General features: G+C 37.0%; 1 protein-coding gene and 1 long non-coding RNA gene across 3 annotated transcripts in view; one reads left to right on the forward strand and one right to left on the reverse strand.

Moving 5' to 3' along the window:
• The window catches only part of LOC132541435 (uncharacterized), a 99,413-nt gene that overhangs the window by 81,036 nt on the left and 691 nt on the right, over positions 1-17,686 (reverse strand). The window lies entirely within an intron of this gene.
• The window catches only part of ADGRL2 (adhesion G protein-coupled receptor L2), a 198,207-nt gene continuing 196,795 nt past the window's right edge, over positions 16,275-17,686 (forward strand). The window contains exon 1 of one of the 2 annotated variants that reach the window (XM_060202231.1): positions 16,275-17,334. The gene's annotated coding sequence lies outside the window, so the exon portion shown is untranslated. Of the gene's footprint in view, positions 17,335-17,489; positions 17,667-17,686 lie in introns of those variants that run through there. The other variant, XM_060202230.1, reaches the window with a different exon arrangement.

Here is a 17,686-nt window from a genome sequence, read left to right on the forward strand (position 1 = left end):
TCAAGTATTGTACAAAAGATTTTTTTCAGGTAGGTGGGAAGGACTTAATCTTCAATGTAGTCTTTATTTTATTTATTATTTTTTAATTTTTAAACATTTATTTATTTATTCCCTTTTGTTGCCCTTGTTTTATTGTAGTTATCGCTGTTGTTATTGATGTGGTCGTTGTTGAATAGGACAGAGAGAAATGGAGAGAGGAGGGGAAGATAGAGAGGGGGAGACAAAGACAGACACCTGCAGACCTGCTTCACCACCTGTGAAGTGACCCCCTTGCAGGTGGAGAGCCAGGGGCTGGAACCGGGATCCTTACACCGGTCTTTGTGCTTTGTGCCACATGAGCTTAACCCGCTGCGCTACCACCCGACTCCTATAGTCTTTATTTTAAATAGTAACATCTGTGTCTTTTTAAAAAAGTATATCAAGGTCTTCAATAATGGAGTTTCAAAAATTTTGCAGAGTAAAGTTATTTTAAATGGCATTTACCAAATTTATAACTGTACCAAATTGTGGAACTTTAGGAAGTAAATATAAATCATTTCAGCTAGGTATAGTCTCCTGAGATGCTTGATAAAGTGTCAACAAAAGAAACTTTGCTTCTTAATGTATGTACTCAGTTAAGAGTCAAGAATAATAGTAAAAATATTTCATATTTCTCTGTATGGATGTAAAATTATTTATCCATGCTTTGTATGTTGGCAGGACAATTGAAAAGAGGAGATGACAGAGTTTTCAAAAAATAAATTATACTATTTATAGAAGTTCAACTGGAGGTTGCCATAGAAGCACCTTACCTAGTGAGAAAGAAAAATATATATATAATGGTGATTCAAACACTTGTACCACCACCAGTTTTGGGGATGTACTGTAAATTATTTATCAGGATATATTTTTTTTTAATTGCCTTCATTTATTGAATAGACACAGCCAGAAATCAAGAAGGTAAAGGAAAATAGAGAGGGAGAGAGACAGAGGCATCTGTAGCTCTGCTTTACCACTTGCAAAGTTTTCCCCCTGAAGGTAAGGACTGGGGGCTTGAACCCAGGTCCTTGTGCATTGTAAACACGTGTGTTCAATCAGGTGTGCCACACTCGACCCCCGTCATGATATTTTTGAAAAGTAACTTATTATAACACTTGAGAGAAATAATTGTGATAATAATATTTTAATAGTGAAAGTGCTTGATTCTTTAGTAAAATTATAGGCAGACATTTTTGTTTTCTAAACAAAATTTAGAAAATAACATGAGAAAGTTTCATGAAATGGGGCCAGGTGTTAGTACACGCGGGTTGAGTGCCCATATTATAATGCTCAAGGACCCAGTTCAAGCCCTCAGTCCCCACCTCTTGATTTCTGACTGTCTCTATTCAATAAATTAAAAAAAAAGATAATAAAAATGTAAAATTTTAAAAGAAAACAAATCTTTCATGAAGACTACCACAGAGAGCATAATGGGGATTTATAGAAATTATTGTATTTTTCAGTATTTTAAGTCATTAGAAAGGATATTATGCTTACAATGTGATTTACAGAAAGTTTAAAATTATCATGATTGGGGCTGGGTGGTGGTGCACCTGGTTGAGTGCACCTGGTTGAGTGGGGAAGGAGTCAGGTTTCCCCCTGCAGGTGGGAACTGGAGACTCAAACCTGGCTCCTTCCTCACTGTAATATGTGCTGCAGGTGTCTCTCTGTCTCTCTCCCCCTCTATAACCACCTTCACTCTCAATAGAATTCTGGCTGTGTAGAAAAAAATTGTGCTGTTATGAACACAGGTATACCCTTTTTTTTTTTTAAGTGAGTATGTTTGGTTCCTTAGGATATATCCCCAGGAGAGGAATTGCAGGGTCATAGGGTAGGTCCACTCTAGCCTTCTGAGGGTTCTCTATACTGCTCACAGGGGTTGGACCAATTGACATACCCACCAGCAGTGCAGGAAGGTTCCTTTGTCCCCACAACCTCTCCAGCATTTGTGGCTACTATCTTTTCTGATGTATGACATTCTCACAGGAGTGACATGGTATCTCATTGTTGTCTTTATTTGCATTTCTCTAACAATCAGTGACTTGGCACATTTTTTTCATGTTTGTTGGCCTTTGGGGAGTACATATTTTCTTTAAAAGAAATGGTTTCTGGGAGTAGGGCTTTGGCACAGCAGGTTAAGCGCACATGCGAAGTTCAAGGACTGGCGTAAGGATCCCAATTGGAGCCCGGGGCTCCCCACCTGCAGAAGGGTCGCCTGACAAGCGGTGAAGCAGGTCTGCAAGTGTCTGTCTTTCTCTCCTCCTCTCTCGATTTCCCTCTGTCCTATCCAACAACAATGACAGCAATAGCAACAACAATAATAACAACAACAATGATAAACAACAAGGGCAACAAAAGGGAAAAAATGGACTCCAGGAGCGGTGGATTCATATCGAGCCCCAGTAATAATCCTGGAGGCAATGAAAAAAGAAAGAAATGGTTTCTTTTGTTAAATGTTATTATTAATGAAAAGTCAAATATTGCTGGCTAGTCCATATTTATTTCAAAGGCTGGATATCCAAAGTTTGATGGAAATCAACTTGTTAAATTAAAAATTATGCCATGTGGCTTAACACATACAGGAGCAACAAACTGTTTGTTGGCTCTTTTTATACAGGCGTTCTATTTCAGAACTCTATTGTATGCTATTCTAAGGTATAGGCATATAAAACTTAGCTCAGGAGTCCAGGCGGTGGCACAGCCGGTTAAGCACACATGGTACTAAACACAGAGACCTCACAAGGACCCAGGTTGGACACCCACCCTTCCCACCTGCAGGGAGGAAGCTTCGCTAGTCGTAAAGCACATCTGCAGGTGTCTATCTTTCTACCTCTCTCTCTCTCTCTGTCTCTCTCTATTACTGAATAGAGAAAGAGAAAAATTGAGAGGGGAAAGGAGATAATGAGGGAACAAGACAGAGAGAGACACCTGCAGGGACCAGGGAGCGGTGCACCTGGTTGAGTGCACATGCCACAATGCACCAGGACCCAGGTTCAAGCCCCCCAGACCCCCCACCTGCAGGGGGAAGCTTTGCCAGTGGTGAAGCAGTGCTGCAGGTGTCTCTCTGTCTCTCCCCTTTCTATGTCCTCCTTCCTTATCAATTTCTGGTTGTCTCTATCCAGTAAATAAAGATAATAAATTTAAAAGGTGGGGGAGACACCTGTAGCCCTGCTTTACCAGGGGCTTGAAGCTGGGTCCTTGTGCATTGCACTGTATGCACTCAATCAGGTATGCACCAACACCTGGTCCTTTTCTTTCTCCCTATTTCCCCTACCTCTCTCAATTTCCCTCTGTCCTACACAATAATAATAATAATAATAAAGGACAATATAGCCATCAGGAGGAGTGATTCATAGTGTGGGCACTGAGTTTCAGCGATAATCCTGGAGGTAAACAAACAGTTAACAAACAAACAAATAAAAACTTAGCTCAGATTTTAAGTCCAGTGGGAGAGAAGAAAATCTGAGCCCACAATGTTGCAAAGTAAGTGCTATAAAACTACATGCTCAAAGGGAGTTGGGCGGTAGCTCAGTGGGTTAAGTGCATGTGGCACAAAGTAAAGTGCAAGGACTGGCTTAAGGATCCCGGTTCGAGCCCCTGGCTCCCCACCAGCAGGGGAGTCATTTCACAGGCAGTGAAGCTGGTCTGCAGGTGTCTGTCTTTCTCTCCCCCTCTCTGTCTTCCCCTCCTCTCTCCATTTCTCTCTGTCCTATCCAACAATGACATCATCAACAACAATAATAACTACAACAACAATAAAAACAAGGGCAACAAAAAGGAAATAAATAAATAAATATTTTAAAAAATACATGCTCAATTGAATGTCTGTCTACACTGAAAGCTCCAAGTCATCAAAGAAATATAAAATGATATTCTGTATGATTTTCTTAGATAGTAAAATACTATACTAATAATGTATTTTTGAAAGAACAAGCCAAAACATTAGGAATGTAGTTTTTAAAAACATTTAAAATATCAGTAAAGTGGTCTGGGAGATGGTGCATTGGACTCTCAGAAAATCAAATCCACTGCATCACCTTCCGGATCACTCTCCTTCCTATCTCTCTTTCCCTCTTTCTCTTCCCTCCTTCCTGTCTCTCGCCCTCTATCAAAAGAAAGAAAAGGGATAAAAAAAATTTAAAAAAAGGTCTTGGGAATGGTTGAGCTATGCAGGTACCAAGTCCCAGCAATAACCAGTGACAATGAAAATTTTAAAAACATATTAAATTTGCTGGCATTCTGGCAGGAAAAGTGCTTAAAAATGCTTTTGGGCACCTAGATATAGGGTCCCACCTTTTGATTACTTAGTGAATAGTAAATAAGCAAAGATGGAAATGATACTTTTCATTATAATGTAAAAGTATCAGAAATCGTGTGCCTTTGGATCAATCTAGTACATCATTTAAGCCCTGAAAAGCTTTATGAACAGCCCAGGAAGTGGTGAAGTGGGTAAGATATTGGACTGTCAAGCATAAGGTCCTGGTTTGATCCCTGGCATCACATGTGCCAGAATGATGCTCCGGTTCACCCTCCACCCCCACAAATAAATAAATCTTAAAAAAAAAAGCTGCATAAGTGCTGCTAGTTCTAATTCTTGAGTTTCTCCTGAAACACCATCATTATATCTACGGTGTTTGAGACAGGTAGGCTAAACAGTGAAAGAAGTATTCTAGCAAAAGTGGATCAGTAGTGGGATTCTCAACTTTTCTGAGTTTAACAAAATAAATAAATGCTTTAACTTTTTGCTTTTCTAATGCTGTTTCTCACATTTTCAAATACATGAAAATAAACATACATTAGTAAGATGCTTAATTAATAGTGCTAGAAAATCTTTAAATTATATTTCTGTACTTGTGTTCTCTTTGATAACACTATGTATGCACACAAATAATTGCTAAATTCATATTTTGGAAACCCTGAAATTATTCAGTGTCATTTAGTTGTGCACATATTTGCATGTGCCCTATAAAATAGCTCACCAAATTAAGTATGAAAATTTAGTAGTAAGTAATAAATGTGTGTGTGCTTCTATATACAGTTGTGATAAAGACATTTATTTAATTTTTTTTAGGTTAGTTGACTTGTATTATCTACATCAACAAAGCAGTGTTACAATATGTGGATGACAAGTAATATTATTATTGAATGAAATGTCATTAGAACATTTATAATTATAGGGCACTTTTAAAATAAAAATTTTAATTATCTATCTACCTATTAGATAAATACAGAGAACTCAAGAGGGAAGGGGAAAACAGAGGGAGGGAGACAGACACACTTGCATCACTGCTTCACTGCTTGTAAAAACTTTCTCCTTGCAGGTGGGAGCTGGGGGGCTTGAACCCAGGTCCTTGAGCATTGTAACATGTGTGCTCAATCAGGTGTGCCAATATCTAGCTCCTCGTTATAGGATTCTACTCCAAGCATTCCATAAATACTTTTTTTTAAAATAAGCAACACAGTACAGGCCATTTGTCTAGATATTAGGGAATGCCTACACTTCAAAAATTTAAGTACATAAAGTGATTGAGGGATTACTCCATTTGATTGGTGCATACCATTCGTAACAGATTAAGAATATTCCTCTGTGGTACTATTTCGGAGGTATCTTGGGCACCATTTACATTCCTACATAACAGTATGTAGGCAGAGGGGCAGGTGCTACTAGTGAGGACAGCACCTTCCAGAAAGGAGTTAAAGACATCCAGTAAACTTTGTAAAGATTGTTTCATTCCAGAGTTCATGGTGCCATACCTGAATGGGAGGGATCTTTACTAGCCATTACTAGATTCATGATGGCTCCTCACCATACCTACTTACTAAGGTTTGAGTATGGCGGGTAAGTGGGTGTAACACGGCATAGAGTTGAAACGCGGTTTCTACATGGTTAGATGAGTAGAGAAAGACTAGAAAAGAAATTCCCGGGAGTCGGGTGATAGCGCAGTGGGTTAAGTGCAGGTGGCGCAAAGTGCAAGGATCCCCTTTCGAGCCCCGGCTCCCCACCTGCAGGGGAGTCGCTTCAGAGGCGGTGAAGCAGGTCTGCAGGTGTCTGTCTTTCTCTCCCCCTCTCTGTCTTCCCCTCCTCTCTCCATTTCTCTCTGTCCTATCCAACAGCAACCATATCAATAACAACAACAATAATAACTACAACAACCATAAAAAAGACAACAAGGGCACTAAAAGGGAAAATAAATAAATAAAATTAAGAAAAAAAAAGAAATTCCAAATTTGACTAAATGCCACAAACACATTGAGGTTTTAATATGTGCAGAATTAAGCCTGCCTTAGTAAATAAAAAGTCAAAAGGAACTCTTTTAAAGAATGGGTCACAGGATGGAAACAATGCTGAAATGAACTCAACAGAATCTAATATAATGAAGAGAGTAACATAACCACGTACAGTAACAAAGACAAAAATATGTCTGTCCAGCTAGCTATCCTTACTTTATGCGATGTAAGAGATACACAAATAAAAAACTTTATTTTCCTGCAAGTCTAAACATAAAATAGATTAAAGTACATTATAGATTAACTTTATATTCTTACCAAAGTTGGGCATACATTTAATCATTGTTATTAATTTTATGAATAAATATGCATCTTCAGGGGAAAAACAGAACAGTAAGAGCTATTTGAAAGAATTCTTTTTTTTTGGTAAAGTAATAGAAAAGAAATACCATAGTTAAAATTCCTGAAAGCTATGCATATTAAGCATATTCTATAAATCTTTCTTACCAAATTAGTTTTATATATTTACTTATAAATTTTTATGTATATTCTTATTTATTTTTCATGCATATCTGCCTTTGGTTTTCACAGATGACTTATTCTGCTGGGCAGAGAGTACATTCACCTCTCCTTAGTAGCACCTACCGTACTGAATTGAATAAAGCAGGTTTTCCATGAGTGTTGAATAATGGCTTTTATTATGCTTACCCTTTGAAAGATATGTCAGCCTACAGTCTCCATAAAAATGCAGACTTAAAAATGCATATATATATATATATATATAAACAATGTGCACATTTCGCCAACACTGGATTATCCTCTTGTGCCAAATGTATCATGAATGGCCTCTAGCCCTATTCTATGTGATCAGTGGGTGATCAGAGAACACATCAGCAATCACACCAAGTCACACTAGTGTCAAGGACAATGCGTACTGAATTTCATTCTGTGTTTCTTCTGTGATGTTGTGCAAGAACGCAAATATAAAGACAGAGATATATACATATATGTGTGCATATATATTATACAGAATTTAAATAATTCATTTGATAAATTATTTAAATGATTTAAAAATTCTTTTGTCAAACAGATTAATGGAACCTTGTTATTCAAAGGATAAATCATTTTATATGAAGTCGCAAAGACTTCAAGGGCTAATAAAGGTTTTATGAGAGATAAACTTTTAATGAAATAATATTTTTCTACATACTTATTTTCTATATACATAAATATATACAAAATATTACAATAGTATTTTATCAACTTTTTTTTTTTTACTAATTTTTAAAGAAACTATATTCATGGTGCTTAAAGCATTTTTATAGATTTGTTTTTTGGAGAGCTGATGGATTTTAAATCACCAAGCAAAGTAGAAGGTTTAAATAATAGTGCTGTAAATGTTAATATTTGTATAATAAGATAAAATAGAATGACTTTTCTTCTACTTGTAATTTGTAAAAATCCAGTAATCATTATTCCTGAACAATTTTATATGTCATTTTCTAGGTTTTGAAATATATTCCACACTTAGGACTTTCCATTCTTCCTTCCTACCTTTCTTTTTTGTTGTTGTTGTTGAGTAGATCTTAGTCAGAAAGATATTTTGCTTCACAAAATTATTGTGAACTAGTATTTACATAACAAGACCTTAAGACCCCAGCAAAAAATTGTAAGGATTTCTATGAAGCTCAGTACACAATCTTCAGCTAAATTTAGCATAATTCAGTTTGAGACTCCAGTAAAATGCAATTGGTTTACTTTATAATTAAAAACAAGGAAATCATAGTAACAGAAATATATAATGTATAGCACTTGTGTTTATAATAGAAACATCCATAAAGAAAGAAACATGTTCTAACTTTTCTCATTACTCCAAAGGGAATTGCATCTTTAATCACACAAAGCACAACTGCTTTCTAATTTTGTTTAAAGTGTTTCAATACTTACAAAAACCAGATCAGGTTATTGTAAATCTAGAGCAAATTAGAATCATTGGCCTCTGCTCAGCTCTATGTAAAGGTTCTATGTAAATCATAAATTTAATGGCAAACTAAGACACACATCTGTTTCAGTTTTGTAGAAGTTAATAATCTAACTACAGAGTATTTAAACACTTCTTTCATTAACTGGAAAATTGAGGCAAAGATAGACTTCCTTTAGTTATAAGGTGTAGTATTTTACCTACAAGTTTGATAAACTATAAATCTACTTAGTTATGTAGTTAAATACTGGTTTTTAATTATTTAAGGTAGTATCTATTTTTGACGTTACTTTAAAACTTAAAAAAATTTTTTTTAAAGTTAAAAACTTTAAAAAAAAAATCTTTATTTATTGAATAGAGGCAGCCAGAAATTGAGAAGGAAGGGGGAAGATAGGGATAGAGACAGAGACACCTGCAGCTCTGCTTCACCACTTGCAAAGCTTTCCCCCTGCGGGTGGGGACTGCGGACTCGAACCCGAGTCCTTGCCTATTATTATCATGTGCACTCAACCAGCTGTGCCACCATCCACCCACCCCCGATTTTTTTTCCAGTGTAGAAATATTCATTCTAAGCAAACAGGCCAGTATTATCATCTCAAATGTATATGTAGATATTTTTTATTTATTTATTGTCTCATTTTAAGTCATTTTTCAGTATGGCGCTAAAAGGGAAAGTAAATATTGAATAATTATAGAAATGTCAAAATTCATTATTTTAAGTATTCGGATCCCTCACCACCTATAGTATTCCTGATTACCCATATATTCTAAAATGATAAATGGTAGTCTTCTGGAGACCCACAATATTCTGAGATTTCTCAAACATTAACATTTTATTTGTTTTTTATTTTTTTTAAATATTTATTTTATTTATTTATTCCCTTTTGTTGCCCTTGTTGTTTTATTGTTGTAGTTATTATTGTTGTTGTCGTTGTTGGATAGGACAGAGAGAAATGGAGAGAGGAGGGGAAGACAGAGAGGAGGAGAGAAAGACAGACACCTGCAGACCTGCTTCACCGCCTGTGAAGCGACTCCCCTGCAGGTGGGGAGCTGGGGTTCGAACCGGGATCCTTATGCCGGTCCTTGTGCTTTGCACCACCTGCGCTTAACCCGCTGCGCTACAGCCCGACTCCCCCAACATTAACAGTTTATAGTTAGCATTCTTACTCAACTTTTCCATAGTGTTTACAAACTTCCAAATATTTTTTCACTTTATTTCCATAACTTCTCTCTTTGAGACATTCCATTTTGTACTCAGCAATAGCTCAGTGTTCTAATCAATTGTGTTTCAATTATCACTAGATTAAAAACAGCAAATTAGCTTTTCTTGCAGTGCATTCTACGATAGCTGAGCAAAGAAAGATATATGTGGTTGGAATTTGGATCGGTATTCAGGTAGTCAGATCATAGTACTAATTCAACTGGTATTCTAAATTATGTTTGCATAATGATGGGAGGGTATACTGCTAAGGCATTAATAACCCTGTATAGTTTATAGACCTGTGACTTTGGAGAGTTCAGTACTACATACCTTCACTGCAGAAACAAATCACTTCCAAGAATATATTATTCTGGGGGATGGTTCAATATCAACTCTTTTTTTTTTCATTCATTGTTTATTTGTGATTAATAGTGGGTTACGGTATGTTAAGATTACAATGTATAGTTTTTCACCACACCCACCACTGAAGTTCTGGGTCCTCAACCTCCCATCTCTCCAAGATAACCACCACAGTTCTTAAAAAGTGTTAGAAACTGTTTGCTTGCTTCTTTTTGAGTCCTGTTTTGTTTTTGCAAGTTCATGTGTATCAGTTCTCTGGATTCCAAATATGAGTGGAACCATTCTGTAGTTGTCTTTCATCTCTTCATTTATTTCACTAGACACAATCACTTTCAGTTCCATCCATTTTGCCCCAAAGGACACAATGTCATCTCGTTTGATTGCATAGTAGTATTCCATGGTATAATCCATTTCTTCTTCTCCTACTCCTTCTCCCTCTCCTTCTTCTTCTCCTCCTCCTCCTCCTTCTTCTCTCCTTTTTTTTTTTTTTAAGATTTATTTATTTATGAATGCGAAAGATAGGAGGAAAGAAAGAACCAGACATCACTCTGGTACATGTGCTGATGGGGATTGAACTCCAGACCTCCTGTTGGAGACCCCAGTGCTTTATCCACTCCACAATCTCCAGGACCACTATTCCATAACTTCTTTAGCCAGTCATATGCTGATGGACATTTATGCTTCAGTTACAACATTTTTAAAGTAGAATGTTTTGAGAATTTGTTTATGTGTCTTTGTTTTTGGCCTAACCCCCACAATTTTTCGCTAAATCTCTACCTTTCTGTGAAACATTATCATTGCCAAATCAACTCAGTGGCCCTTTGCGATATAAATGGTATGTATGGTATGAGTCTAAATTTGCATACTAATTATAATGAAAAGTGATTCTTTTCTAATGCACTTTTACTTATCTCAGTAACATATGACTATTACATCATTGTTTGGTCTAGGACTTAAGTGATTGATTTCATAGTGACTTTAAGAATGTTCTATAAAGAGCTGCAAAAAAGTTGAAAATATAACTTTAAAGATTTATTCTATTATAGTATTAAGAAACTATAACGAGAACTAGATTTAGAAAACAACTTTTTGTAGATTGTTGGTTTAGTATCTACATGCCCAAATTTATTTTTACTAAAACATACACTTAAAAAAAGAAAAAGAAAAACCTTTAAAAAAGAAATCAGAGAAGCAGAGTTAAAATTTATCTGTGGCTGGACCTACATCAACAAAATAAGAAATGACAAGTGCTGGCAAGGAACTCGATTATACTATATTGGTGAGAATGTAAAGTGGTGTAGCCCCTCTGAAAGCCAGTTTGCAGAGTCCTTAAACTACTACAAATGGAAATACCTTATAGTCCAGCAGTACTACTCTTAGGCACGTATCCAAAGAGCATGAACACACTCATCTGAAGGGACATATGCACCTTTATGTTCTTAGCTGCATTTTTCACAATAGTCAAGGAGTGAAAGCAACCTAAATGTCCATCGACGTACGAGTGGGTCAAGAAGCCATGTCACATATATTCAATGGACTATTTCTCTGCACAAAAAATGATGTGTCCTTTGGGACAAAATGGATGGGACTGGAGATAATTATGCCTAGTGCAGATAAGTAAAGAGGTGAAAGACAATTACCAGATGGTTTCAAACATAAGTGGTTTATAGATAAAAGAAACACATCTTTGCAGAAAATTAATATAAAATCAAAGTCAACCTGTCTTTAAGCCTTCAGGAGAACTATGGGCTGTATTCTTGTGTGTAGGAGTTAAGCAGGGATAGGAGGGTTACAGAACTTTGGCAGCAGATGCAGTGTAGAACTATACCCCATGGGAGTCGGGTGGCACAGCGGCTTAAGCACAGGTGGCATAAAGCACAAGGACCAGTGGAAGGATCCCAGTTTGAGCCCCCCCCCCCCCCCCGGCACCCCCCCTGCAGGGGAGTGGCTTCACAAGTTATGAAGTAGGTCTGCAGGTGTCTTATCTTTCTCTCCTCTCTGTCTTCCCCATCTCTCTCCATTTCTCTCTGTCCTATCCAACAATGACGACAACAATAATAATTACAATATAGCAACAAGGGCAACCAAAGGGAATAAACAAATTAATTAATTAAAAAAACTTTTTTTAAAAAAAGAGCTATTCCCCTATGATGTTATAGTCTCATAAACCAGTCTGAAAGCATTAATATAAAAAAAAAAAACTATACCTATCTCCTGGGAGGTGGTATAGTGGAGAGAGTGCTGGACAGTTAAGCCTAAAGTTCCAAGTTTGACCCCAGCATCACAGGTGCCAGAATGATGCTCTATTTCTTCTTCCCTATCCCCTCTCTCTAATAAGTAAATACATCTTTAAAGTCAAACATCTCATGTGTCAATTTTAGGGTATCAAATATAGTCAAAACTATAACAAAAAGTTTCAGTGTTTAGAACTAAGAGGAATGATTCCGGCAATTGCTATTTTATCCTGTATCATTAAGAAAACCCTGTAGCCAGGGTGGTGGTTCAGTGAAGAGAGTGCAAGACTTAGAGGTGTGTGACCTGGCACCATCTCTTGCACTCTCTTTCTCATTAAAGTAAAAATAGTTCTTAAAAAGAAAAGGCAATCGTAATGTATTCTAGTATGAAGCTATCGGAATTGTTGCATATTGTGTTTTTCCCTCACTTTATAACATTCAAGTAAAGAAGAAAAAGAAAAAAACAAACCTGTCAGTTTGTTTCCTTAGTCTTAAGAGCCTTTTGCAAGTTTTGCCGTACTACAACGAACTATGACATGAATTCACAGAGGCACTAAAATTCAGTTTGAATTTTTGTTAGATTTCTATTTTCCTATTTGTAAGGACTTAGATTCAGTACAGTTATCAGCACTACTAACCACAGCCTTGCTTTTGTTCTCATCTGAGTTAAGCTATGTGAGATGTTGTACTAGAAACTGTCTATTCCAAGGCTTCATACTTTAAAACAAAGAGTGGTGGTTTCAGGTTATTCTTTGTTCAATTTAAATATATTTTTCATTACAGAAATTTCATCTGTTCTATTGACAGAGGCTTGTACATATTAAAATGGGATGCATAGGTCTGTTTTCAAACAATATTTTAAGAAAACATTTTGTTCTGAGTATTATGATGAACAGGATAATTATAAGATATAGATAACTTTGCATAAAATGAGGTTCTTATAGGTACACTTTATGGCTTGATAGAAACAGTGTTACAATGTCTGTAAGGACCAATTGTGGAAAATTCTCAAAACGCAAAGATTAAGCAGGGTTATGAGAATCATCTATGGGGAAAAAGTATCTTTGGGCTGCGTAAGTCTTAGGGGAACCACAGTTTTGTTTTATGAGGGATGATTTTTAGAAATTCTCTGACTTTTTAGCATGACATTAGTACTAATATAAAAGTTTTATAATCCCTTATATAGTCATATATATATATATATATATACATACATACATACATATAAGTACATATATAAACACTACACACAATTATGATACTAATTGTACTGGTGGATGTTTGTAGAAGGAATCAATTACAGAAGATAGGTATTTAATAATCTATGTGATTATATACTTCTAGATAATATCATTAAGCAAAGTACATGATGATTATGTTTATACTATAGTTCAAATTGTTGTTACTTTTGGAGAATGCATCTCTACATTCTTGATAGAATTTGTCCTTCTCGGACACAGATCTGTTCAGCCTTGCGAGAGCTGGGAGAACAGTTAAAAACTTATTGGCTTTGCCAAATGCTTTCATATGTTTCTGCTCTCATGGAAAATGAGTTTTGATTTCTTTTCAGCCTACATGCATGGCAAAGCTAAAATGAAAATGAAGCTAGCCACTTTCAACCAGTTCTAGTTAACTTTTGGTATTCACATACAGCTTTGATCAGCTCTAGAGCTTGATAGTATTTATTTTCTAGAGTAGGGAATACTAATTTCAGCACTAAGCATCACTGAACAGTGATTATAAAGAAGGGGGAATCTAACTAAATGTAGGTTGAAATTCAGCTCATTTTACTTCTACTTCTGTATTAGCAATGAGACTATTTTCACATATTTTTTATTTTTTATATTCTTTATTTTGGAACTCACACGGTGTCTGTCTCATGACAGACAGAAAATTGCTCTTCGTAATAAATGTAATGAATATATATATATATATATATATATATATATATACACGCTCAGTGATAACAGCTGTAGAGAACGATTTTTATTTTAAAATTTATTACTGAGAGAACGATTTTTTATCTACTATCGAGTCCCAGATTATATTCTTACTTCTCTCAGGCCACATCCATACAGCCCATTAAAAACAGGCTTGTCAATATTGAAGTTTGCCAGTGGAAGGAAGAAGTTACTATGTTCTATAGGTTTGGACTAGTCACAATATTGTGAAGGTTTCTTCATTTTCATGACTCTTTAGAATCATTCATTTGCTACCCAATGTATTATCATTATTCATATTTATATATTAACGCATTGCTTATCACTTCCCTTTAAACAAAGACACTTGGATGGCAAGTCATTTTTTAAAAAATTAGCATAATTTCTGTGTCAGTAGTGTGCAAGTAATGTCTAGTTTCTTGAAGTTGTTTAAATTAAAAACATGAGTTTTACAGTTGGAAAAAACATGTATGGTTAAAATGTTTGAAGCCCATCAATCTCTCTAACCACATAAGCTAATGAGTTCCTTCTGTTTTCTTGGAATGAAATCACCATGAGTGGTTAGATGTTGATTTAACATAAAACAAATGGAAATGGGTGTTTCCTTTGTAGAATTTATTTTTAAAAAACAATTAGCAAGTATTATGAAGAAGTCAATGATTTTTGTCATTACTTAAATAATAACATAGATTGAGTAGTTAAATTGATTGGGTTGCAAAGAATGCATAACATTCTCCAACTCCCTTTAAGTTGCTAACATCTGCAGACATTATTAAGCTTCTCATTTCATTTTTTCTAACATAGCACCTGTATTGTTATAAATTATGTTTTGAATTGTCACAAAGTGTCAGGCAAATTGTGTGTGTGTGTGTGTGTGTGTGTGTGTGTGTGAGAGAGAGAGAGATTTGTGTCCCTTTGAAATGGCAGGTTCATTGCTAACAGCTTAATCTTGCATATACCAATGCAGTTGAAAGCTTTTTCTTTTATTTTAATTGTGGATGCAAAGATGGTTGAAACAAGCAGTATTACTAATTAAAAAGTATAAAGAATTAAAAATTCCTTAGCATTTAAAATATTGAGGAGTATATTTAGAGATAACTATGAAAAACACCTCATGCTTATATCCTTAGCAACAAAGCTTCAAACCCTTTGAACTCCATAAAATAAATATCCTGTTGAACTAAAATTAAAAACTTGGATGAAGTACTTCCCTCTTCTTAAAGTTTTAACCCATCTGACTACTCCCAGGCATTTTTCCTTGTCATGATGTAACCTCTTTAGGTTACATCAGTAGATAGTTATGTCCACAGCATCAATGTCAGACTTATGAAGTGCAGAGGTTACTTCTGAGAGAGTTAAATAAATAAGCAAATGAGTCAACATATGGCCAGCTTATTCAGGCAAAAAATTTTCTATTGATTACCCACTAAGCTCACTAGATAAAAACTTCAGCCCATATTTTACCTCCCCAAAGAAAAGAGGATTAGACTGAGCTATATCCAAGCATTAAACTTCTTGTGAATCATGCCCACATGAGCAAAGCAAACAAGCCAAAAAATAAAAAATAAATAAAAATGAACAATACTAATTTTTTCGTTAATGTAAATTTTCAGCATTTTTTAAATTTATAATTGCAAATAAAATTATTTCAAGTTCCAAAGGAGACTGATATTAACCTCTGAGGTCTGAGAATTCTGTAATTCTGCTTCTCTTAAAAGTAGCATGATTTAATTTTCCTAGGTAGATATGCTGTGTGTTTAAGTTTTGGCAGATGTAGAAACTCATTGCTTAATAAGATTTCACACCATTTCTGTGCTGGTGTATTTGTTCCAGGCTATATCTTGCATCGATAATTTGAATTGTTATCTAAGATATTCCAAATGAAAGTGTGTTATGTTGTTTTAGGCACAAGTCCTCTAAGTGATTCTTCCTCGCTTTTGAAATGGCGAGAGCATTAAAAACATCAATACACTAGGTAGAAAGAAATATGAACAAATATTTTTATTTTAATCTGAGCATTGTCATGCAAGAACAAAAAGCATATTTAAGTTTTGGACTGATACATCATATGAATTTTTGCAAGCTGGGAACACACTTGACGAATAGCTGGATTTACTTAAATATTACAAATGTCTGACTTTGTGATACCGTACTGATAGGTATTTATAGTCTTCATCTCCTTGAACAATTTACGTTGACATTTTAATATCATTGTTGTTTTAGTGATTTCTGAAGTATGCAACATCCCCTTAGCAACAAAAAGTGAATATTGTTTCTGAAAGCAAGAAAGCTGCAATTTCTTTCTTTTTTTTTCCTTAAGGTTTTGAATCTTGGAGAATCAGTTGTTCCTGAAAACCAATGCAAACACGCTTCTTTAATTGGTAGCTGCATTCATTGGCAGGATCAGTGATTAAGAAATACAACTGGAAGCTTAATAACTTCTAGCTCAGAAATTGTGTAATAGCAACAATAGCTGCAGTCAGGTTTTGTTTTTCTCTTCTGCAGAGAACACTTAACTGACTTTTAAACGTTTTTCAAGCAACATTTGCCCCGCCGTCAGTTTGGGTTCATCTCTGGCGCTGCCTAGCAGTTTGCTGATACTACCAACAGAGAAGTGCAAGAAAAGTGTGGGCAAGAACCACAGCAGTTTCAATATAAGGACAAGAGGGAAATAGACCTAACAGCAGGATGAATGCACTTGCAAAGTAAAGACCCATGCAAGCAGTCAGCTTCCTTTCCTTACCCTGGTGAGTTTAATCAAAAACAAACAAAAACACTCTTGGGAAATATAGTCAATAAAAGCCAAAGTTTAGCCGGTTCTCTAACTACAAAGAAAAAGTCATCGCAATTAAAAAAAAAAAAGTAACTTTCATTAATGAGCGCGCCGGAAATCTCAGGTATCAAAGACGCATTAACCCTGGAGCGTCCCCCGCGCGCCGCAAGCTGGCCGGAGGCAGCGGTGGCGAACACACGTTCTTTCTGCTCCAAGCAGTCATACAAAAGGAGGGCTGCGGAAACTAAAAGTTTCGGGGCCTCTGGCTCGCTGCGTGGAGAAAAGAGAAAACCTGGAAACGGGGTGGGTGAACGACGCATCCTGGGCGCCTTTCTGAAGTGCAGGCAAGGAGAAAGCTCCTGGGCCTGTTGGGAAGAAGGGGAGCCAACCCTCACCCCCACCCTCTAGCCCCCCACCCCCACTCCCGACTTGGAGTCTCAGGCCAGCTTTCGGCGCCCCGCCTCCGGAATCCGGAGTGCCCGAGTTCTTCCAAAGCCCCTTCACCCCGATCCAGAAGTAAAATAAACGTTTTTAAAGTGCGTGTGTGTGGACGGGATGGAGAGCGCGCTGGTGGAGCGCGCGGAGCCCCCAGGCGCGCAGTGAGTGGAGTTTGGGGGTGGGGGTGTGGGTTGAGGTGAATGGGTATGCTGATGGGGGGCGGGGTGGCTGCGATCGGAGTCCCCGCAGGAGGTGTAGGGGGGAGTGCCCGCCGGGAGGGAAGAGGAGAGGGAGGAGGAGAGTGAGGGAGGGAGGGGACGGGCGCGAGCCACCGCAGACCGTCTCCGGGCGCGTTCCGCCATCGTGAGCGCGCGTCCCTAGCCGCCGCCCGGACATCCCTGCGGCCGCCCCGCCGGCGGAGCCGGGGCCGGCCTGTCTTTGGGCGGCTGTTCGGTCGCCGCCACCGCCACCGCTTCCCGAACAGCTCGAGCCTGTAAGTGTCCCCCTTTTCCT

The sequence above is a fragment of the Erinaceus europaeus genome, chromosome 11 (genome assembly GCF_950295315.1).
Source record: "Erinaceus europaeus chromosome 11, mEriEur2.1, whole genome shotgun sequence".
Taxonomy (NCBI): domain Eukaryota; kingdom Metazoa; phylum Chordata; class Mammalia; order Eulipotyphla; family Erinaceidae; genus Erinaceus; species Erinaceus europaeus.